The following is a 23225-nucleotide window of genomic DNA, read 5'->3' as shown; positions in this document are numbered from 1 at the left end:
GTGGCGGAAGGCATGTTGCAGGTGACAGGGCCTTGTCGAAAAGATACAATTATGAAAAAAGTAAAAAATAACATAGGTTTTGAGAAGCTTTTCGGGGGTGGGGGGGGGGGGGTCACTTTGGTGAGTAAAGTGGCAGGGCAGACCCTAAAAGAAACATGTGCAAAAAATATTCCCCCTAAAAGTTTGTAGACACTAGATCCCCTTAAAAAGATAGCAATAAAAAAGAGATAGTAAGAGTTGTGAGATGGAAAGTGGGGATGGGGTACTTATGTAGAAGGACTTAAACTGAAGTGTGCTTAAAGCACGAAGCAAGTGTCCCAGAAGCACATTGCAGCTGTCATAAAAAAGTAAATTAAATCAGGACACAGGTGGGGAGAGGTGCAGGAAGCACTGGGGGGGAGAAAGAAGAACATGCAGTGAGGTGAAAAGGGGAAAAAAGCAAGGAAACGCATGTATTTTCCGTGGAACGTGCAAGAGCAAATCAAGAGTCCCCTCAATTATGCCTTGGAATGACACAAAGAACACTGTGAGACCGAGATGCTTGTGGGTGGGACAAACACAAGAACAGAGAGAAAAGCCATTGATTCTAGAGCAGCCAACTGAAACAAGCAACAGAGCCATCCAGTGATGAGCCATCCAGTGATGAGCAAAAGGCCGACACAAACCCCACTCTAAGTATATGTTATGTATTGGAAACAATAGGTCTGTCTAGCAGTATTTAAAGCCGCCTGTAGCAAAGACCTAAAAGCACACTCTCTAGCAATTTGTCTATACAATTTAGAAACTACAATTTGTTGGAGATTGATGTATAGAACATTTCTAGGTGGTCAGTAAATTACCCTTTAAAAAAAAATAATAATAATAAAGGTCATCTCACTGTCTCTCAACACAATTAATAATGCATTGGGATGTGTTAACTGAAGCAAAGCTTGTGTTTTTATGAACTGAAGGAGTTAAGTACTTTCTTTTTATGACATCATACATTCTAATTCCTAATAATTTCCAGCAAACAATAGAGGTCTACTTTATTCAGAGGCAAACATGGAAAGTGTTACCATACAAAACATGATATTAAGTAAGAGAGTGGCTTTGCCATCCTGTGGCTTGTGCTCCATGTGGCAATGTGGTAAGTCACGCCTTGTACAGTGTCACCCCCACTCCCTCACAAGCAGTTTGTACTGTGGCAAGTAGCGCAAAGGAGGTGTTGAGACTGCTAAGCATATGGTATTATACTGGAATTTTTGGGCCAAAAACATGTCTTATGCATTCTATGAAAGTCTGGTCTCCAATTAAAATAAAACAATAAATAAGTCATGAGAAAGTGGATTATTCGTTGGTGAGGATGTTAGTCCATCACAAATAATAATGGAACTAGTCTTCTTAGGTCTGGTAAAGGTTTCAGTGATTTAAACATGAGCTCAACCCCTGGTAGCTATGTCACAGGGAAGACAGGCTTAAGTTAAGAAAATGGGCAAAGCATTTAGAAGTCCCAAAGATGTAATAAAGTTTACATAATGCAATAAAAAACCCACTCCAACTTATACCAGTAGAGAATATTATAATGAGCAAAAAGACACCAAAATAACAAATATCCAATAAGGATACCAAAGATATGACGTTTAATGTTTGAATTAAGTTTTAGCACCAAAAAGCACAAAGCGACAACTATGGACACATGGTCATGCTACATTGGGACTAGAGTAATGTTTAAGGCCAATCACGATGGAGCATTGGTCTGGTAGGAGGCCCAGTTAGGTCCCAGTAATAGAGTTGTCTTCAAACGTAGACATTTCTATGAAAAAAATGTGGTTGTCGACAAGTCGGCAGCAGGGCAAGCTGCAAGATGGATCAGAGTTCCACAGTGGTGTGTTGCTGAAGATTATGGTCCCAGTGTGGCCACTGGCAAACTCAGGAAACTTTCAAGCAGGTGAAGTCTGGTGTCCTTGCCCAGGATGCTCTCTGCATCGTAGAGCCTTGGTACAATGAAAAAAACACTTAGGAGGTTTTTCACAACCAGGACAAATAAAAAATAAATAAATTTACAAATATACAAAAATACAAATGTACATGTCCTAATTGTACATTTCATGCACCTTACCCTAGGGGCATTTGCGACCACCCTTATGGTTGACTTATAAGTATAAAACAGGAAGGTTTAGGTCTGGCAAAAGGCTTCTTTTTCCAGGTTGAATTGGCAGTTTTAAAACTGTATACCCAGTCTGCAGGGACAGACCCTGTCACTGTAGAGATGACACAATATGTGCAGCAGGCCTATAGTGACATTTAACTTTGGTACACGTTTGTATTGTATAGTAGGGAATTATAGGTAAGTTATATATGCCAGTCAGGAGCACATGCACTCGGGCTGGTAAGCAGTGTCCTAGTGTGCAACAAACTAGCAGCATCAGCCCAGAAAAAAATGGGCGGTGAGGGGTGATCATACGTAGAGAGGCATTTACTTACAACAGTTTCTATGGGAAATAATATATAAACCTAAAGCTGCACAATGAACTCTGGCCTGGCCACATTAGAGAGCCCAAATCCGATGTACGTTCAGTGTGTGGACATTTTTATACGACCTGCTTTTGAGGCTTGTGGCATCCCACTCCAAGGCCAGCTTTTATAGACTGTGTTCTGCAACAGAGCAGTTTTGCCTTCATGCTTTCACCGACTGGCCAGTGCAAAAACATTTTCACTGACAAACCATAGCAAAAATGACTGGAGTTTTTGAACCAGTTTATTGGCATCGGTGGTAAGTATGGTTTGATTGACGTGTCAGTGCAAAATGGCACTGCACCATTGCAAAGTTTAAACAATCTGACTCCTAATATAGTTTATATCAGACTTCATACTCAATTCCACAGTTCAATGAAGATAAACCATGATTATGAATGAGCTCCAGGTTAATGTTGTAAACTGTGCACTTGATAATCACTGTTTTACACGAGTGAAGTAGCTGGTGGGTGAGCAAGTTGCCCTCTTTTCTTAGTTTGACTCCTTGGAAAAGCGTATTAAGCACCAATTGAACATGAAGTCATGGCTGCACAAACCTTTATAGCAAGCAATGTTTCTTGGTGATGTGGGGCAGGTTTTACCCAAAGCGATCTCCTGCATTTGGCCCAATTTGCACCTGCCTTGTTTCCACACAAACGGGGAGTTTGAGCCTGAAACAGGGTTCAGGGCCTACGCCTAATCAGGGCCTACTCAGAGCGCTGTACAAGGCGACAGAGTCTGCTGCTCATGTGTGCAATGTTTGTGCAGATACAATGTATGTTTAAAATCTAGTAATATAACCGTGTTGGTTGCTTACTGGTTTAAATATACTTTTAACTTTTAAATTAGAATTTTCATCAGATATTTGTACCTAAAGTTTAGTTACTTTTCTAGAACAGTGGATAGGATTACAACTCTGCTAGAATAACTAGCTATTTGAGTTGCATCAAGTTTAGTGATGGCGGCGCTGCGCATGTGCTGCAAATAAAAGTGCAGATCTCAACCGAAACACAGGAAACTACAGAGTTCCTAACTTCTGTTTTGCATAACTTATGTGGCACTCTAAGCTTTGGCATTTGGTTATGACCGAGACATTTATGTAAATGGCTGTCGTTTCTGTGATTGCTAGGACTTTTAAATGCCACATTTCTTTTTAAACTGTGAATTTTCCGCTAAATACCAGCATTTATTCCTTATGTTATAGCATAAATCCTACTTAGTGCTTTTGAAATGTGTGACATTTTGTAAGATAAATCTTTATATCTCGAATACATAAGACAGCGCGTTAATATTTTAGGGTGCAGTTCTTTGTTTTTAATTCTTGGACAATATGTTCTGAAAAATACATATTTATTCCTCATTTGGTAGATGCTTTCTTATAAATTTCGTTTGTGTACAGAAGCTAAACAAGTCTGTCCTTTTATGTTTTTTTTTTCTATACGTCGCAGTTCTGAAACTCTCCTGTCTCCAGGTGAGGGCGCGTGCCAACAGCTGGCATGTTGACAAATAGGTCTTAAACTCTGTGACCCGCGTCGGTGATTAGAGTCTCACTGTGTCCCTAAGCGCTCTGACAACAGACCGTGCAGTGCTGTGCATATGCGCAAACAGCTGCTCAGACGCAGATTTGGAAAGCACGTGCCTGTTTATGAAGCGGGTAATGTAAAGAAGGCAGCCACGCGCCCGCGAGTGGGCGGAAGGGGAGTGCCACTCTGCGCCGAGTGGAGTTTGTTCCTTGTCAGTTACCGATTGCCACTATTTAAAGTGACAAGGACCTTTGTAAAAGAAACAATCGATAGTGTTTGTTTCCATTAAATATAGACATTGGCAAAAGAAGTAGCAGCGCTGCCTCATAATACTGCCGCTTGTCTTTCTCTATTATCAAACAACCAGGCACACAGGGGCTTTGGGTAGTGGCACACGTGATCTAGTGGTTTGGGCACACATGACTTTATGGCTTGGGCACACATGGCTTAGTAGTGTGGGCACACAAGGTCTTCAGGTTCAGGCAAACGGGGGGTAGTGATTCAGGGACACATGGCTTAGTTGTTTCAATATATTGCTCCTTCGGGGTTGGACTCAGAAGCACATGTTAAGTGTTCACTCTAATATCAAAATATAGTAAAAGAATTTGGCTCAGAGATATATTTCCAGAAGTTCACAACGAATAGCCACAGTTTCCTCATAGCCGTTGAATTATATTTAAAAGTTGTACATAGTGATTCAAATTTTCTGAACATTTTTTGATTGCTTTGTGCATCATAATTTATGACTTGGCTCGTTGCAGACCGGACACCAATGCCCAAAGGGAGTCATTTCTCCTTTGTGCTCTGTAGGTCTCAACCACAAAAGATATAGGACACAATTGTTCATAACTCCCACTACATGGCCTTGGGGTATTTCGAATACATCAAAGTGTACACTGGTAACACACAGTAGCCACTGTGAGCCCTTGTAAGCTGCAACGTCCTCTAAAAAATTTAAAGCTGCCCTAATGATCAGCATGAGCGTAGACTCTGCATTATTTTATTCACTTTCATAATGCATAAAAATATATTTCTTATTTTCGGGATTCTGATGGGTAGGTTGTGGAAGAAACAGATCAAAGTATGTGAGCTGTGACTAATCTCCTACATTGATTAAACAGAAGCACCTACAAGAGTAAACCAGGTTTTCCTAAGGGTATCCTTGGGGCACCTTTGGCAGCTTAGGCAATGAAGCATAATAAGCCTCTAGAGAAATAAACATGAGGAATTGCATGCAAAACAATAAACCAAACAACAAAACTTGTAAACAGAATAAGCATGCCAAATTGTATTAAAAAAACATATTTTATACCTAAATGACACAAAATAGAGAAAATCTGGTAAAGGGCTCAAGAACTGTTTAGGAAAAAAAAACGAACTAACTATGAAAAACGATCTATTGATGAAAGTCAATGGGAATGGTAAAAATCTGAAAAGGAACCAAGCTTTCTCGCAGGAATTCGGTTCAACTTTTTGTCCACACAAGTGCATGCAGTTCGATCCAAGTTGGGGTTTGAGCAGTCTGAAAGCCCGTACTTAACTCTGTCTCCACGAGGTCGTCATGTGTTTTCCAGAGCTCATACTTGAAGAGGTTTTGCAGAGGTAAACATCCTCTAAGTGGCTCAGAGGTGGCATCTTTATGTAGGAGCTGCAAGATTAGTCTGGTTCTCAAAGTCCGCAAAAGTCAACATTCTCTTGTGGAAGAAGCATCCAACAGAAAAGGCAGGTTTAAATGGGTTTTATCCAGTTGCTTTGTAGCAGAGATTTAGAACTTCCTCAAATGAGCTCTTAGAGATAGATGCTTGAAGATTGTCATAAGCTAAGAACCAAATTTCAAAGTCATTCCATTACGACTTCTGTGTGAAATATTGCAGCGGGCATCAAACATCGTATGTTCAAAGACTTTACAGTTAGCAGGCAGTTCCATTCAGAGTAGATAGGCTTCGCAACAGGCTGCAGGACCGCAGGGGAAGCCAAAACTCACATGTTCCTAACATTCTGGCCAGTAGAATGTTATTGGCAGTCCTTGAGGTAGGGCTGGTTTATCCATGGTGTGGAGAGGCCCTACAGCGGGCTACCAGGGATTGCAGAGAGTACCACAGTGCAGTAAGCACCATTTAGATGGATGAGAGGGCACCACAGGCCAAACTGCATTTTATCTTTTGATGCTAATAATCGATTGCGACAAGTGCTTTCAGACAGAGACTCAGATGGAGGTGAGGACATCTCTCTTTTATCTCCACCAAGTGAAAGAAGATGTTTTCCGGTCGTCAGTCTTTTCCAGGAATGATTAGAGAGGATCAGTGGGTCAACCCTGTTTTTTTTGAGAGGGCAGGCTAAGCATATCATTAGCATGTACCCACAGGCCAATCAATGGCTGCTCCTCATGCCCCACATCCTCTCTTTCAATGTAGCGTTGTCATATTATAACTGGTGTCCCCTTAACTCTTTCCATTGCTTCTTACATTGAGTACCATATTCCTGGTAGCCCTGCTAACTACACACTAAGACTCATTCCGACTTGCGCATGGCACCCTGAAGCAGCATGTTTACCTTGAGTGGTACCATGTGTCGTTTCTGGTTGTGAGTTTCTGTGCGGCTGTTTTTGTGGTTTCTCAGTCCCTGCTACTCGACCCCTGTGTAAGTCTCTCTTTGCACCCATAGGTGATAAGAAATTTGGGCAAAGGACATACATGACATAGGAGCTTGCTACACAATAGCATTCAGTTTGGCAAACTTATGCAATATTGAATTAATCTATAAGGAAAGAATTGAGATTTAAATATTGCTGAAGTTAACCGTAGACACCTGTGCCACTTCGTACAGTGCCTTACCACATGCCTGCTACAATAGTTTTGTGGTTCATATTCTGTTAACCTGCATACTTTACTGTTCCTAAATATGACTCTTTTTAAGAGAAGCAAATCCGACTGCACATGCAGTGTGTGTGCATTTGCATCACTTTATTAACGTTTAAATGGAGTTCAAAGCTCCTAAAATATACTTCATATGCATATATACCATATATTGGAGTATTTCATGACTGCTGCTCAAGTGTATCAAGTTAATAACTTGGTTTATCAATAGGCGCAAACTAGTATCTAAGGACCTGACAAATGTGTGGTAAACAGTTCCCGCACTGGACATTGCAGAATGACCTCAGGCTGCCCCGGAAACAGCCTCATACATCACATGGAAGATAATGTGGAAGGAACGGTTGTGGCAGTGTGGCATGTTTTCACTATCATCCCCCGGGTTCACATTCATGGAAATAAAGAATATTTACTCTCATATCTTAATGACCCAGATCTCGCATTTTGTTGCTGTTATTTCACAGTTTTTTTTTTTTTTTTTTTTACTAATTGTAGTGTACATTAGTATATTGATTATACCGATGGTTTCTGTTTTAGAACCAGCTCACATGCAGTTTATTTAGTTTTTACATGTGTATATATATTCGCTGAAATAACACAGTTAAAAACGAAGTTCTGGTTGGGGTTTGAATGTGCACAATCACTGAAAATCACCAGTTATAGTATGCCACGCACACCATGCGCACCATAACTCACAACGCTCATCTTGTTTATCTTTTGCTTCACTACCTATTTTTCCAGTGGAGTCTTTCACATTAATGTTTTGAGCATGTAGGTTATCATAAGTTATGGTGTGCTTTGCATACCATAGCACATTTCACTGGTTTGTGTATTTGAACGAGTACCATAGCTCAATGTGCCTATTAAGTGAATTTCTATGCTTCTTTACATTACACGTGTTTTCAAATCCCTGCTGCTCACGGCCTTTGGTTGGGGTTGGAATCGGGGCCTGCATCTAGCCCATGCTAGGCATCCAACCAAAGGCGGCACACAGTGGCGTTTGGGCTTGGAGCTTGGCAGTACCAAAGCCTCTGCCAGCAACCTTGTGTTTTCCACACCTCTGGGTCCCTCCTACCTGTGTCCTGGGGTTTCACACCGGTTATAGTGTCTTCGTTTACCTGTGGATTTTTTTCCACAGTGTGAAAGTCACAAATCATAAGCAATTTTCAAATCATTGGCTGACTCATGATCTTTTTTGATTTGCAAATCACAAGCCTGTTTCTGTGTTTTTTTTCTGTGTGGGGCTTGGTTTTTCCATGCCTCTACGTGCTCCTCAGCACAACCCTGGGGTTGTGAACCTCTGAGGTTGTCTCCCGTGGCTGTGGAAATACATTTGTTTTCAGAAGTGCAAAAAACACAAATCAGAATCAATTTCTGCTTTTCAAAATTACAGGGAAAAAAACGAAGCCTTTCTTCAGCCAATCAGATTTGTCAAAAATTCAAAATGTGATTATAAGAAGTTGTGAATCATGATTTGTAATTTTAAACAACACAGATATGCAAATGTATTTCATTGAAGCCCTGTCAACAACGCTTTTAAGTGCTTATATCTAAAAAATGAGTGAATGGATTTAAACCAAACAAAAGCATGTTTTCTGAATAAAGTTACACATTCAGGCAAGGTTTGATGTAAATCTGTTCACTGCTCTGCTCCGTAGGAGTGAGCAAAATTCCCAATGAGAGCTAAATGGGATAACATTTTTTCACCCCTCTTAACTTTTCTCTCTGCACGAAAACTGGCATGCCGCACCTAAGTTATAGCCAAATAAATGAAAAGTGCAGCTCAGCCTGTAACTTCACGGTGGCAACCACTGCTGTGTAATACATATCCTGATTATTCCCCAGTCCTCCGTACCGCATCACGTTCATACATTGAAATTCATGCACGTGGCCATAGATATAGATATCCTTTGATACTCCTTTGTGTGGAAAGGAAAACGTCGCCACACGATTGCTTATTTAGTGCTCATAGCATTCAATTGCAGGGTACCAGTGCATTTCAGCCCCTGCGGTCCTTTTGTAAGACCAATCTTGATAAAGTTGATTGGTTGCCAAGGATTGTCATGAGCAGTAAATACGTTTTCTGCATAGCGATGGTTGAGTGTCAGTATTCTCCTTGTGACCCGAGGGAACTTCTTTACATTTATGGCTGGAGCCCACTCTCTGCCATGTACCAGCGTGTGCGTATTATAGTTAGTTATTGGACCATAGTACTACTACATTGGTTCTGGAAATCTTCTATGGAATATTAATTCAAATTAGACATTCAAGGTGGCTTCAGAATTCTTTTCACCAGCATGTTCGCATTCAGCTCTATGCTGTTTTAAAATGTGGGTGCGGTGCAACCATCTGATTCTTGAGATATAACAATTAAATCAAGCTCATAATCTGTCTAATGGGTATAATAATTCTAGTTACATGATAATGTGCACACAGATTGATTTTGGACTCCACAACTCACTCACAGGTGCACAGCAAATTGTTTAGTTTCACCTGGTCGTAAGTTTTTTTTTCTGCAGCAGCAATATTTTTCTTAGTCAACATGACCCTCTTCACCCTTCAGCCAGAGAAAGATACCTCCTAAAGGGTCACACAAGATACATTATCCTTATGAACTAGTCCACTAGTTTATTTCCAGGCATGTAACCGGTTTCTCTGCGCCAGTGTTCTGTCCCTGCAATGCAGCTTAAAAGGAGATGTGCTTAACTAGAGTTATTGGGAGGCCAATGTGATCGGCGATTCGTAGGAGAGAAATGACAAGGGCCCTTCTAAGGAGGTGCATTCTCTCTGTTTAGTATTGAGCTGAGTGTGGACAGAATATATTTCACATTCCCAAACCAGTAAAACCATTATGAGGAACCAAAATCAAACCTTATGGCTGGACTTTTTAGACCAGATGACCCATGTTCTGCAAATTGATTTCTAATAGCACCTTCATATCAAACGTTAAGGTTTCCATTTGTTACACATTGGTAATATGTCTTGCAGCCTTGCTGCAGAAAGCATAGGCGTCTATACACTCATTACATTAAAAGGTGCAGATGCGAAAAATAGTTCCCTCACTCTTGCATCTCATATCCCTACAACTATGCAGGTACTCTGCACACAAAAGTTTATCAATAAATGTCTTTTGTTACACAAGGCTTTGCTCCCAGGATTTGAAGCTACTGGAAACTGGTAATGTACGTTACAAGGCATTGAAAATGACAATATATATTACTGGACTTAATGGCAATAAGCTCTGTATATTACTGAGCAGTATGAGATCACTTTGCATTGCTTAGCATTAAGGGATTTGGGATTGTGTGAGCTAGCTATGTTAGTAGGTAGTAATATGCATGGCTGGGCATTATGAAACTTTTGATTGACGTCTTTTATTGAAACTTCTATTGTTTACTACTGGAAATTAAGGGACTAGAAACGTAAATTGCTTGCCATGGTCGAACTGGGAATCTAATTCTCTGCATGATAGAAACTGCTAAATTTGTTAATGGCTGATGTGGGAACTAGCATTAGCATATGAAAACAATTTGACGAAACAATGATATTTAATCTATAATGTTTTAGTGTCTTATAATTGCATTGCCACTTTGTTGTCTTCAACCTTTGAAATTAATTACTTTAGACATTGGAGTTAAGGGGACAATTAAATTTGTAATTAAAGTTAGTGTTTACTGGAACATGGTCCTTGTTCACTCTTATTTGTTCTTGATTTTATATAAAAAGAGATATGGATGAGGGTGGAACTCTCCCATTTCAACAGATGCCTTGTTGTTGGTAAGTTGTTTCCAGTTCGTTGGAAGCTCGTCTTGTAACCCTAAAATTTTAATAAACAGTCTGTGTCAAACACATTTCTAAATTTAATTCTACAATCTAAACATTTAATAAAATAGTTAAGGGCTGATTCACAACTTGAATTTGAAAGTTCATTTTGTAGTACAATAAGTACTGCTCACGTAGTACAAAATGCTATTCACAAACCTACGTACGGACGTCTCCAAGCCAACTGCTACATTTATGTGAGGAACTCTCTCTAACAGCAGGGATCTCCGCATATGTATGCCTATGTCTTAGTGCTAAATGCGGGAGAGACAAAGAGGTCTGGTGACAAAATGGGTAATACTTACTAATGAATAGGAGGGTTTTAGATTAGGAGTAAGATGGGATTAAGGGACACTAAAGGAGTGGTTTAGGGAGGGGCAAGCACCCACCCACAAAAGAGTGAGGCTATTCGTATTCACAAAGTGCATTTGTACAGTTATTACAATCAAAAAGGCCCCAAAACAAGGTAATTGTACTCCAGCTCAGACTAGGAGTAATTTCAGCACCAAACACAGCCAACAACTGGTACTGCAACACCCGCCTTAGAAAATAATGGAGGAAGGAACTTAAAATACAGCCCCATAGGAAATACGTTATTTCAACTTCTTAAATAAATATGTACGTTTAATTTAATCTATATATCTATATATCTACCCATACATATAGATATATATACATATATATAAATATATACACACACATTTATTTTATTATAAATTGTAATACTTTTTTTAGCTTTGAAATAAATGTAACTTTATTTTTTTTTAATATAATTATTCTTTCATAATAATTCGTTTATAACTTTATGTATTTTTTTTTACCAGATAATAAACATAAATATTTTAAGGTGTTTGTAATACGAGTTAAAAAATAATTTTTATTTCATATATTTAAACACATTAAGGGGGTCATTCTGACCCTGGCGGTCATTGACCGCCAGGGCCAACGACCAGGGAAGCACCGCCAACAGGCTGGCGGTGCTTCCTGGCCAATTCTAACCGCGGCGGCAAAGGAATCCTCCATGGCGGCGCTGCAAGCAGCGCCGCCATGGGGATTCTGACCCCCTTCCCGCCAGCCTGTTCCTGCCGGTTTACACCTCCAGGAAGAGGCTGGCGGGAACGGGTGTCGTGGGGCCCCTGGGGGCCCCTGCATTGCCCATGCCACTGGCATGGGCAGTGCAGGGGCCCCCTAACAGGGCCCCAGCAAGATTTTCAGTGTCTGCTTGGCAGACACTGAAAATCGCGATGGGTGCCACTGCACCCGTCGCACCTCAGCAAATCCGCCGGCTCCATTCGGAGCCGGCTTCATCTTTGCTGGGGCTTTCCCGCTGGGCCGGCGGGCGATCTTTTGCAGATCGCCCGCCGGCCCAGCGGGAAAGTCGGAATGCCCCCCCCGGTCATCTGACCGCGGGGCGGTGTTTGGGCGGTTTCCGCCCGGCGGGCGGTGCCCGCCGGAGTCGGAATGACCCCCTAAATATTTAATGTAAAGCTACATTAACAGTGTTGTAGCATGGAGAGGGAGATAATGGTCCACAGGGCACCCAAAAGACACTGAAGGGCCTACAGAGGCATAGGCTTACAGACATCGAATGTCCATAGCACTAGATCCTCATATGTATGAAACTGCTCTGACAACAAGATGTACCGAAGGGAAGAAGGGGTGGGGGGGTGTTTTCTGTTCTTCTTTTGCAATGTTTTCAGCTATGTATATCTGTTTTTCTTTGCACTAAAAATCATAATAACGCGTGGTGGCAGTTTTATTTTGTTCTACTTTTTAAAACAAATATAGAAAAATTAACATTACCATTTAGCATAAAAATATTTGTAGTTTCTTTAAAAAAAAAAAAAGTTTCATGAACTTTTTACAATTTCTTTCTAATTTACTATAGAGAGTTTTCTGCCTTGATAGTGGCAATCACCACCCAGGAGTGTACAGGTACAAATAGGAATGTTACATTTGTAACTTTAGATCCACATCATGATTTTAAGGGGTGGAGACATGTAAGTTTACACTTTTGAGTAATTTTAAACATTTGTGTAAATGTTGGATAGCTAAAAGCATAAAATTAAATTTACTTGTAATAAAGCTAGAAATGCAAATTTACCTTCAAGAATAGTGTTTAGATGTGTGTACTTTATTTAACCTTGCCATACAGTTTCAATAAATTCCTGGAGTGTTTAATGGTGAAAGAATATTACCTATTTAAGCTGATCTCTTATGAACTCCCGCAGCTCCAAGGATAATAATCACATGTATGCCACTGGTTGCTGTAAACTCAAGAAGACTCAGAACCTTTATTTTATTTAACTTACATACAAGTCCTTAGTATATGGTACAAAGTGTACCCAGGGTCTGTAAGTTAAATGCCATTGGTGGACATTGGCACACATTGTGCAGCCCACTAGCGTGACAGTGCAAAACATGACTGCAGGCCTACCACTTTACCTGTCTGTACAGGGTTACAACTGCAAATTCAACCTGCCAAAATATTTCCTTTTTACAAGCCCAAACCATCATTTTAAGTATTAATGAATCACCCCTTTGTAGGTATTATTGCCCAATAAGGCAAAGGACATGGTATTTAAAAGTAGGACATGTAAAAGTTTTTTGTAAAACATTGCCCTAAAGTCACAAGGCCCCAAAAGCTATGTTCACTTTAGCAGGGTTAATCGTTCCACAGGAACGTATTGGGATATAATATTAACATTAAATATTGTTATCTTCACTTAAAAACCCCTACAATGTTTACATTATTCATTACAAGCCAAATTAATTGGTAAAGTCTGAATTGAACAAAATATTTGACAAAATGTAGTTTTAAAATGTCATTTTACCTCCCTAAAGCCTCTAGAAGTTCATTTGATTTGCTTCCAGCTGTCATCCAGGAGCAGAAAAGCCCATTTTGGAGATGTGATCTTGCTCCCAGAGCTGAGACAAAGGTTTGGGTATGGGAGGTGTTCTGTTCCTCTGACAGAATGCCCATCTGGGCGTGCCCAGGGACCTAATTAACTTCAAAGCAGCCAACATTGTCACAGGGTAGATATAGTTAACACTTTTGCCTGTCCCCGCCTTTGTTCCTCTGTTTTGCCAGGCATTGATTCCAGTGGAAGAAGAGCTCACTGCAGAGCCAGTTTGAGTGACCTCAGGAGAGGGGCTGTTCATTTCCCTGGTTACAGGTCTAGGGTGGGAACAGGTGTTCTGCCATATTGGTTTTAGGTTGAGAGGGGCCCTGTGGGATTGTGTGCAGTGCGGCACACAGGAACTGCTGCAAAAGTGGGTAAGGTTCCCCTGGGAGCATTTTCCTCAGTTGGTCAGGGTGGAGCCAGGAGTCACCCTTACCCTAGTGCCAGGCATAAATGTGGCACCCCTGGGCCCCCTCCTCAGAACACTACTGAATCTGGAGAAGACAGAAGAAGGGCTGCACTTTCTGCTGATACCAGTGAGGCGACGTGGAGGCTGGACCTGCTCCCACTTGTATTAGTTTAGTTTAGTTTAGTTTATACTTTATTGCGTAATTAATTAAAATCATTGCAATTACTGTACAAAAGAAAATGTTAGAACACCATAAAGCATTCAAAACATTAGTGTTTTCTTTACGGTTGATAGACCAAATAAGCCCTATTCATGTGTTGATCACCTTAAGGTGCATAGTCATGCATACTAGATCAACATTGGTGTATTATACCTGCTCAAAAGGGCTCTAGGTGATAAAATTCAGAAAGCGTTGCTGGGTTAATTGTTCGTGCAGAGTTTTTAGGACTATTAAAAATGTCATTTGTCCAGTCCAAGGGTAGGGTATAAAAAGTGCAGATGGTGGAATGCTGCGGCTATTGCTCGTAAGCCTGGAGCTGACAGTGTTAATTTCTTATGCCAGCTGATGGCTTGGTGAACTGTCTTAATTTTTTGTAGCATGTTTTAAGAGGTATTCAGTTTTTAAAATAAACTTGGCAAAACAGCCCATGTATTGCAGAGTCAATCCTTTCAAACTAAACAGGGTAGCCTGCCTGCATGATCTGATACCATTTGAAGATATTTTTAAGATGCAGCTTCCACCAGGGTAGCAGAGCGGGGCATATACAAAGAATGTGTAGGAAGTCTTCCCGGTGATGTGTGCAAAGTCTGCATCTTCCGCTGTTTGGGGTCTAAGCCATTTTGGTGCAGCATCCAATGAAGGTAGTAGTCCGAGTCTGTTGTGGAGAATCTTTATTTTTAGTGACATTTTTTATATTTCTCCCATGTAAGGTTGTTCTGTTGGAGCTTTATACATGTTAACTGTCATCCATAAGTGCGACCGATTTCTGAACTTGTCTTTGTCCGTGCTCCATGAGAGCAGCTTGACTTGTTTGTTTAGTAATTGCTTGAAGTTTTTGTGGGGTAAAGACTTTTGCAATAGCTCTTCTACTTGCAGATGCTTTACGGCTGAAGCGATTCTCTTTGGCCATGGATTTGAGACTTCCGCCAAGTTTGTGTCAATTTCCTCCCAAATCTCTGTGTTTGGTTGAGCCTGTCTTAACATGGAGGCATATTTAAGCAAAGCCCCACCTTGTGCTAATGCTTGGTCTTGTAATCTGAATTCCAATCTAATCTGCTCTGAAGAGGGGCTGTATGGATGGCAGGAGAGAAGGCAAAAGACTTTGCTCTGGGCAATGGTCATGAAGTCGTTTAGCTTACCAGGAAATATTTACATACCGTATGCCAGGGCGGGCACAAATTTTGCTTTGATCACTGTAAGGAGTGGACACCAGGTTGGACTTCGTAGTGTCGAAGCCAGGGATAGGACTGATGCAAGTAGAGACGCCAACCTCGCTTTCAGGGTGTTCAGGTGCAGGCGATGCGACCAGCACTCCTGTAGCCAGACGGCAAGATATTTATAGCTTCTGCTCTTTCCACCGATTGATCCCCACAGTGCCATTTTTTTTTCTTGATTATCCGCTTGACTACTTTGGTTTTCTCCGGGTTCACCACCAGCTCATTGATGATGCAATACTGATTGAAGGTGTTTTGCACTCTTTGGAGTACTGTACTTGAGAGATTCAGAAGGACAATGTCATCTGCACGTAGTAATGCTGTTAGAGGGTGGTTGCCCAGTTTGGGGGGATGAGAACTGGTGGTAATCAGTTGTGTGCAGAGGTCTGCCAGGTAAAGGTTGAAGAGCATCAGAGCCAGAAGACAGCCCTGCTTGACACCTCTGTCTATCTGAAAAGTGGCTGACACTCTTCCATTATTGCCTACTTTCACCCTTGCCCAGTTTTCTGAGTTCAGAAGCTGTATTCCTTTTAGCAGTTCTGGTGTAATTTTGAGGTTTGCTAGCTTCCCCCACAATCTGTTCTGGTCCACTAAATCAAAGGCTTTGGATAAATTCACAAAGCAGGTGTACAGGGCATTTTTTTGTTCGTGTATTTTTCTGCAAGCATGGCTAGAGCTATCAGGTTGTCAGAAGTGCTCACTGAGGGCCGGAAGCCGGTTTGATTCAGGGGTATTAGATTAAGCTTGATAGCCCATTCTTTGAGTTCCTCCAGCAGGGGACCCGCAAATATTTTTGCGTCAATGTCAAGCAGTGATATTAGTCTATAGGTGTCAGGGTTCCCGTAGGGACCCTTCTTGTAGATTGGGTGAAAAATTGCCCCTTTCCAGGAATCCGGAATTTTGTTTTCCATGCTGCTGATGTTCAACAGATTGCAGAGCAGGCCTGCCCTGAGGGTGGGGTCGTGTTTTAGTATTCCTGCAGGGAGGCCTTATGGCCCGGGAGCCCCACTCTGTCAGCAACGTTGCAGTTGTTCCTCAGTCATTTGTACTTCAATGGATAATGGCTTTGACTTGCAGCTTGAGGTAGGAAATGGTTTTGGTGTGTTTTGGGTGCCGCAGAGGTTGGAGATGTGTTCAATCCACTTTCTCTCCAGAACCACGTTACTTTGGATCACAGTGGTCCTGCTCTACAGTCGATTGTTCATGGACCACAGCGGCTGGCTGTTCTTTTCTTTACTAGCTTCCACAATTCTGATCCATTCCTGACCTATGTATGCCTGCTTTGCTTCCCATACTGCCTTCTTGTATTCCTTTGTTAGTTCATGAAAAGTGCACTGGTGGCTATTATCCGGCGTTTTTTTCTGTAGGAGTCAGTATGTTTTGTTAAGCTGTTGTCTTTTTTGCCTCAAGGCCTGCTCGAACCATAGTTTTCTGTTTGGCAGCGGCCGACCTTTAGTGGTTGATTGGGCTCTATCTGATTCCTTAGTGATGTCAACGTGGCCTCCCATTTTGAGATTATGTCCACCTGTTCCATTTGATCAGATGGTAAGGTGGCTCTCCATGTCTCATATTTCTCCATACGTATGTTGTACCATCTTATGTGATGTATGTGGCTTCCTGGGTCTTGTTCACCTATCCTCTGTAGTGGAGCCGCATGAAGATTATTGTTAGATATTTTCATTATTTGTGGATGGTGGTCGCTTTTGAAACTCACCTCTATGCTGAAATCTTGGAAGTATTTGAAGATGTTCATTGTAACAAAAGTGTAGTCTAGAGTAGGAGCGGATTTCTTAGAAGCGTGGCTCAGGTTCATTGGAGTGTCTTTAGGGAATCTGCCATTTAGGGCCCTCAGTCCTAGTGCCTCTAGGAGTCTAACCAGGGGGTGGTCACAGTTGTCCATGTCCATAAAAAGCGATTTTTGTGGTGGGATACCCAGACTCAGATCTAGGGCGCCTTCTCTGGAGCTTCTTTTACCATGGTTGGCCATGTTAAAGTTGAAGTCACCTGTGATGATCCAGGGGAATTTCCATATGCCACTCTTAGGGATAACAATTATTTTTCAGTTGTGTCTAGCAGGTGCTGATTATGTGTCTGTTAGGGTTGATGAAAATATTTATTATTATGACGGCAATGGGTATTTGTTCCAGCAACCAGTTTTCAATAATGATAGCTAACGTGAGCTGACTGCAGGTCAATGATTTTAGCATTGAATGATTTGCGTGTGGCTATGTAGGCTGAGAGTCCACCTTTTGGATGACCTTTGGGCTTAGTTTTTGCAGCCAGGCTTAGGAATTCTTCAAATCCCGCTAATGGATTTTTGGCAAATTTCTAGGTTTCCGGTAGGCAGATGAAGTCATTCAAAAAGGATTCCAAATTGGGGTCTTGAGTGATTTTACTGGCCCCTGCAATATTCCAGGATATTATGTTTGTGACCCCCAACTTGCTTTTAGGTAGAATTAGTCCGAGATCTATCCTTGTTCTGCAGGATTCCGTCGGGATCGAAAAGTGGATATGTACCTGCTGACTTCCACGTCTTGCAGTCCCCCTTCCTCGCAATGCCTTATCCGTGACACACCCTGGGCGATGTATATTGTGAGTTCTCTTGGCCTCATGGTGAAGGTGCGGGATGCCCCTTTAGCATGTTTCAGGAAAGATTGCTGGTTGCCTGCTCGGGGGTTTGTTGTCAAGAGGTTGTCCCTATTATTGTTTTCTTTTTGTGGGATTAGAAAGGAGGGATATTTTGCTCTACTTGCTTTCTTTAGCTGTATACTCCAGTCTTCAAGTACTAACTGTGCTATCTCTGTGCTGTTGAAGCAAACTTTGATGCTCTCGTTTATGTTGCCATTTCTTGGTGCTAAGAAGGCTAAATATTGTAGATCTTTACTACTTATTAATTCTAATCCTTGGATAGCGCTGCTGAGTCTCATAAGGTTGCCTCGATTAAGGATGTGCCAAGGGCCCTGAGATTTGTAGGTTGGGTGAAAAATGTGTGTGGGCACCCCCTACTTTTGGGGGAGGTGAATGCTTACCTGTTGATTTTTTTTGCCATTTGTGGTGTGCAGGGCTGATGTAATTGCGGCATCTGTAGTTGTCTTTTGTTCTGCCGCGGTGATCACTTGATTCTTGGTATATGTACAATGCTGATGATGGAAGGCTTGCGTAGGACCACGTTGGTTTTGGAGTCCAGGGTGTAGACCTCTCATAGGTAGGATCAACGGTCTGCTTGCTTGTGCCCTCAGAGGCCCTTCTAGGGAAGGTTACATGAGTGAGTCTCGACTTGAACCAGTTGAAGCTGGTTCTTTCAGTGCATTCATTTGTACTTAACAGGTATATCTTTGAGCCGAGGATGGTTCTGTGATCTAATCCTAATCTGTCATGCTTCCCCATAGTTGAAAGCTGAGTGGTTGCTTCAGGGGGTACAGATTGTGACTTTGCTTCGGGCCCTGAGCAGTTTGATCGTAATCCACTGAGGTCACCTATTGTGATTTCCGAGCCAAGTGCCCCCATGATCTTACATCCAGTTAGTCCTGTTCCTCCCTCTTCTTACTGCCTTTGGGGTTTCCTCTTGGTGGGCTATGATTGCCATAACTGTAAGGGTGTGGTCATTTAATTTTCGGATCCAGTGCTGTTTTATTATGCATTTTCCTAAGGCGTTTTTTGTTTTTCCTAGACAGGACAGGAATGAAGGTTGAGACTTCCACTAATATCCACTGAATATCCTAAAGCCTGTAGTGGGCTTGCTTTATCCTGAGCAGTATATCTAGATGTTCCTTTTTTGCGGGCTAGTTGCACCTTTTGGGCGCTGTGGAAGCTGCTTGATGTCTCTCCACTGAACCAATTCCTGCTTTAGATCTGTCACTGTTATGGACGTAACTGATGGTAGTTCTTGGAGTTTATCCAAAATTGGGCTGCAGTGACACTTGTATGTCTGATTTACCAGGCTCTTGTTGTCCTCCATGTGGGTTTGTGCTCTTCGAATTAGTGCATTTAACTTGTCCAACTTATTGTCTATTGCCATAGTGGTGGATGCCAAACTTTGCAGGATTTGGATGTCTAATTTGTCTGTGGTGAAGATAGTTCCATTAGTTATGGCTGTTAGTGTGTTGTTTAAGGCATCCCATCCAGTCAGCAGGGCTTCCTTTGTGTGAGAGGGACTGCGGTTTTATGCTTTTTCGAGTGCTTGTGTCCTAATAGTACAGGACTGTTTTACGCTCTTTTCTGCGGGTGTAAGGAGAGCACCCTCTCTCCCTGCACACTTCTTAACTTCTTTGTTGAAGACCTCCTCTAATTCTTCCTGTGTGAGAGAGACCTCCCAGCGGGGGGAGGTAGTACTTAGCTGAGGCTGGTGATACTGGGCCCAGCTTGTTCAGGCTTCCTTTGGGGCATCCTTCTATGTCAGTAACTCTAAGGGCGAGGTTTCCAGATGACACGTCCCTCTCTTTTATCACTATGATTGTGGATACGGGGGTTCCACTTTCAAGGTTGGATGGTGTGCTCAAGTGAATTGACCTGGGCTATTTGGAGTGGTTGTGCACTTGGTGCACTTGGCGCATGGATAATTCTGGCATGGATTCTTGTACTGCTTTACTTGGAGGAGTGTCATCCCAGGAGTCGCCCAGTGTAATTGCACTGTCACTGAAAGATCTCCAGGTGGGCTGTGGTCTTGAAGCTGGTCTTGACACTGCTCCTTAAAGGGGGTTTTTGTAGCTGATTTTTTTTTCTCCGAATGCCGTGAAGTACTTGTTGATGCTTTTGAACCCTGCACTTATGTTTTGGCCTCCCCTTGTATCTGATTGTGTTCTCTGTGGGTTCACTCCTTTAACTCCTTAGACTCGTTTGCCTTCCAGGGCTCTGCTTCTATTGTGATTTGATGCGTCCAGGTGCCCTTTATCTTTCCCCCATTTGTGCGATTTGTGTGCACCCCAACACTGATCCCCCTCCCCCGTTTGTTTGGGGCTGACTTCTCTTTTCAAATTAGGTTTTGAACCCTGTCATGGGCACTCAGGAGAAGGGAGCTGCGGGTTCTCCTAGTCAATTGCTCTTCCCACACACTACTATGCTCTCTGCATTGCACTACCGTGATCATCCGAAGAGTGTCTGTGGATAGGTCCGAGCTCCACACCCATTGGGGAGAATGGTTGATGGCAGCTGACGGTGGCTTATGTCTTTGCACTTTGCTGCTATGTTGTTACACATTGCTTGTTTATCTGCTCTAGTAGCTTGTTGCAGTGGCTGTTTCTTTCCTAATGACTACTAATGCCCAGATAGGGGGAAGAGACGTGCCCTTCACTCAAGCTGGTCCCTCCTTGTGGTTAGCGGAATGTGCTGTTGTCTGCCGTTGTCAACCCTGCTTCCTATGCTTCCTGCGCTTTTTCGTGCTGCTGTTTGGGTTAAGTGCCTACCACTGCAGCTGTTGTGGCGGTGCTGCTGTTTTGGCTGATTCAAGAAGGAGTTAATGGCGAGCTGGTCTCACCTATTACCTCTCTGGGAACCCCACAAGCCCCACTGGCCTGGTGGGGCCGCTTCTGGAGGGGACTGGGGCGCACTCTCGATAGCAGCTGGCTATGACTGGCTATGTCGCTGCTTGACGAGTAAGCCGTGTGGCGGCGTACTGCGCTGATGTACCTGGTTCCTGGAGGTGGACTACCTGTTGGCGTGCCCCCTCTGGTTGTACTGCCGGCCTACTGCGAGTGCGAGTTATGTTTGGTACCTTGTGGGAGAGGTTTATTGCTGCTGTCAAGGGGTGTCTGCTGCAAAGCTGTGCTAGGTTGCCGTGGGTCTGAGGACAAGCCTTGGCACTAGCCTCTAGCTGTGCATAGCAGCACGCATATATGAAAAGCATTAATGAGCGTAACCTCTATATTAGTCCTAGCAATTTATTTCAGATATATAGTTAATGGTGTCCCTTTGTTCCATGCATTAGGACTGTGGTTTGCACACTTCAGGAATGTTTGAGTGCCTTTTTAAAGGGCATCTTCAGAGGGGGTGGCCATGTCTGTGTCTGTATCACGCAAGCGAGGTCTGTAAAGGTTTTTATAAGAGCATCTGACAGACAAGTAAAGTAGCATCTGCTGGTCTGAGATCACCGAGGCTGGCGCACTAGGGCGATTGGTGAGGGGCAGACATGCCTGTCTCTTTCTAAATGTGGGTTTCCGGCAGGAACAGGCATGTTGGGTGCAGGCTGCTGATGAATGTTTGCTTCTAGCCCAGTAGGCAGGGTGAAGATGGCTAGAGTAAGAATTCTACATTTCACTGTGAGTGCCAAAAGGAATCGCTGACAAGGGGTCTGAAAGAGCAGCAGCCCTCTGAATGTGTCTTGGAAACGCAGCAGTGACACATTTGCAGACGTTTGTAACTGCTGACCATCTTGGCCCAAAGCACTATGGAAGCTGCTCGTCTTACACCACCTGAGGTTGACTTTGAGACTACAGATTTATCGTCAGGCGCCTTTAATGTACTTCTTATCAGAATACCTCTCCCCTGTTTGAATCCATTGTTCCGTTACCTAGGGCTCTTGCACTTTCAGCCGGGTTGTTGGGTTGGAGGCACCCAGGCACATATTCTTCCCTGTGACCCGGAGGGGTCCCCTGTGTCTATCCTTTCAGCCAGCCAGGGAGTGCTGGGGCCTGTAGGATGCTTCCTTCAAGGCCTGTGCCTATGGCAGCTCCTCCACACAGCCTGATCATAAGGTACCAAGGGGCAACACTTCATGTGACCTCCCAGGCAGCCCTTCTGTCTGTCTCTGCCTACCTGTGGCTGGTGATACACCTCACGCCATTTGTTGTCCAAGACAGATCTATGTTTGCAATCTTCAGATAACTGTTCTAAGCTACACTACACCCACCACAGCCTTTCATCTTATTTTAGAAATACTAATAGACAACTCGGTTTGTGGTGTTCACTACATAGTTTGCATTGATATTGTTGTTATTTAATTAGATGATCTTTAGAAATGCTTGTATTAGTGTTATTGGGTTGATAAACGTGTTAAAAAAAGCGTTACTCCCAGTCTTTTTTTTCTTTTCGGAAAATTGTATTATTATCCCAAAGGAAACAAACCATGACAATGTAAAACAACATACATTTCGATAGAGAATAGAGCATACAAAAAGCTATAAAGAGTCTCCATTAAGCAACATGATAATGCGGAATAAGGAACGCGTCAATCCCCGTCTACTTGTCGGGCTGCACCATGCGGATACTTTCACCTATTAAGAAATAGCCCATTCTGTTACTAGAAAATAAGTCGAGGATATAATGCTGTGTCCGCTCTTGTACCAGGCAGTGGGTCCACTCAGGCTAAAGACATGGTCTTCACCTGAGAGTGTTCCTGTGTAAGACAATGCTGTGGTTTTAACAGCAGTTCCTTTAGGTCCTGTTGATGTCAGATGGGAACTGCGTTCTGAGAACTTTTTGAGGTATGAAAGGGTCGGGAGCTCATGCTGCACCACTGGATCCTGGTCTGCATTCAGCCCAGTCGCAGCACTTCTTACTTGAACATGCCTAATGTTGAATAGGACCTAGACCAATCACGAGAATAACACTGAGCTGCATCGCTCCCTTCGGGACCACGGGAAGAACTGAGATCTCCCTGTGCCAGGTTGTGAACACTGAGCTGCATCTCTAGGATCCAAGCAGAGAAACAAACTCTACCTGAGCTTTCATGTGAGTAGTATTCTCATTGGACCCTCTAGAGGACTGAAATGAGAAATCTGGATCTGTGCTGTCACTAGCACTGGGGCGTGTATCGCGAAAATACCTTCTGGCT

General features: G+C 42.7%; 1 protein-coding gene across 1 annotated transcript in view; it reads left to right on the top strand.

Moving 5' to 3' along the window:
• Window positions 1-23225, top strand: part of SLC2A13 (solute carrier family 2 member 13) — a 1310727-nt gene that overhangs the window by 559534 nt on the left and 727968 nt on the right. The window lies entirely within an intron of this gene.

The sequence above is a fragment of the Pleurodeles waltl genome, chromosome 4_1 (genome assembly GCF_031143425.1).
Source record: "Pleurodeles waltl isolate 20211129_DDA chromosome 4_1, aPleWal1.hap1.20221129, whole genome shotgun sequence".
Classification (NCBI taxonomy): Eukaryota; Metazoa; Chordata; class Amphibia; order Caudata; family Salamandridae; genus Pleurodeles; species Pleurodeles waltl.
Note: the sequence above shows the minus strand (reverse complement) of the source record. Positions and strands in the feature narration are given on the sequence as shown.